Raw genomic sequence first — 1,793 nt, 5'->3', positions numbered from 1 at the left:
AGACTAAGGCAGGAGACTTTCTTGAAGCCGGAGGCAGAGGTTGCACTAAGCCAAGATCATGCCACTGCACTGCAGCCTGGGTGACAGAGAGACACTTCATCTCAGAAACAAAAAAATAAAAACAAAAAAACCTCACACAAAAACAGAGCCATTTCCCCAGTTCTGCACAAAAGAGAACAGCTACACCTAGAAAAGAAACAATTAAGAACCAAGAGATCAAACAAGCACCCACTGAGTAATGCAGAGCAGCAACGATCCATCGAAAGCCACCTCACCTGGTTTCCAGAAAGAGGTGAAGTGAAGTGGTGACTATGGAGGTTTCGGCCAGTGTTGACATGTGTCAACCGGATGGGCTGGCCACACTTGATGGGGGTTCCCCTCTCACACACTGTGGCAGTCTTCCCCCGTATCCTCCAGTAACTGTTGCTGTCATCCACAGAGGTTACACCTGTCACTGACTGCTGCCCACTACCTGCAGTTAAGAAAAGAAAGACAACTCTCTTTCTCTGCCATGGACAACATGCTCAGAGACAGAAGCTCCAGGGTGCTCAAGATTCAGCTTCACCTGTAACCCACCATGACCAAGGAAGACACGCTGCTGGAGGTGTAATGGATTATTAATGCTGCTTTACAAGAGGCTGAAGACCGCCCTCAGCCATGATGGCCTAGCAGGTGGAACCTGAAAAGCTGCCAAAGCCTTAGACAAGGGCCAAGCCCATCTTTGTGTGCTTGCATCCAAATGTGAAGAGCCTATGTATATCAAGCTAGGGGTGGCTCTTTGTGCTGAACACAAAATCAACCCAATTAAGGTTGATGACCTCAAGAAACCAGAGAAATGGCTAAGCCTCTGGAAAACTGACAAGACAAGGAAAACTTTGTAAAGTGGTTGGTTGCAGTTGTGTCACAGTGAAGGGCTATGGCAAAGAATTTCAGGTCAAGGATGTGACAGTGTACTTCAAATGTAAGAAATCAACAAATAAATTTGGTACCCATTCCTCAAAAAAAAAAGGCAAGTGAGCTCAACCTCACCCTTATTGCCTATGGCCAATATTGTACCCTGTGTCATAAAACAGGCAAGAAGGGGTGGGGAGAAAAATGCTATGCTTGGCAATATTTTTTCTTCTACAACATTAAAATATTTATAAAAAATACAAAATGTGCTGGGTGTGGTGGCTCACGCTTGTAATTCCAGCACTTTGGGAGGCTGAGGCAGGTGGATCAGGAAGTCAGGAGTTCAAGACCAGTCCCACCAACACAGTCAAACCCCGTCTCTACTGAAAATACAAAAATTAGCTGGGCATGGTAGCAGCGGCCTGTAATCCCAGCTACTTGGGAGGCTGAGGCAGGAGAATCACTTGAACCCGGGAAGCGGGGGTTGCAGTGAGCCGAGATCGCGCCACTGCCCTCCAGCCTGGGTGACAGAGCCAGACTCTGTCTCAAAAAAAAAACAACTGTGTCTACATAATACTAGTTATTATATGATAAAGTATACTTAAGGGTATGTCATATCAGAAAATTGTAAGAGTTTGCATCAAAGGATATCCAAGGCACAAATTTATGTAGAGTTTTTTGAGGCACAGGCAGTACTAACCTGCAGACACTAGCCTGGATAGCCCCTAATGTGTCTAATCACATAATTTTAACATGTTTGTAATATGATTCATGTTCATTAACTATTACGATAAAAATGTTTATTTTTCGGTCGGGCATGGTGGCTCACGCCTATAATCCCAGCACTTTGGGAGGCCAAGGCAGGCGGATCACAAGGTCAGAAGATCGAGACCATGGTGAAA

At 45.3% G+C, this 1,793-nt stretch overlaps 1 protein-coding gene across 1 annotated transcript in view; it reads right to left on the bottom strand.

Annotated features, from left to right (window-relative positions):
• Positions 1 to 1,793, bottom strand: part of KIAA0100 (KIAA0100 ortholog) — a 59,845-nt gene that overhangs the window by 53,797 nt on the left and 4,255 nt on the right. The window contains exon 2 of the mRNA XM_011997552.1: positions 276 to 472. The gene's annotated coding sequence lies outside the window, so the exon portion shown is untranslated. The remainder of the gene's footprint in view (positions 1 to 275; positions 473 to 1,793) is intronic.

This window comes from Mandrillus leucophaeus, unplaced genomic scaffold, assembly GCF_000951045.1.
Source record: "Mandrillus leucophaeus isolate KB7577 unplaced genomic scaffold, Mleu.le_1.0 Scaffold541, whole genome shotgun sequence".
Taxonomy (NCBI): domain Eukaryota; kingdom Metazoa; phylum Chordata; class Mammalia; order Primates; family Cercopithecidae; genus Mandrillus; species Mandrillus leucophaeus.
This window is presented reverse-complemented; position numbering and strand designations above follow the sequence as displayed.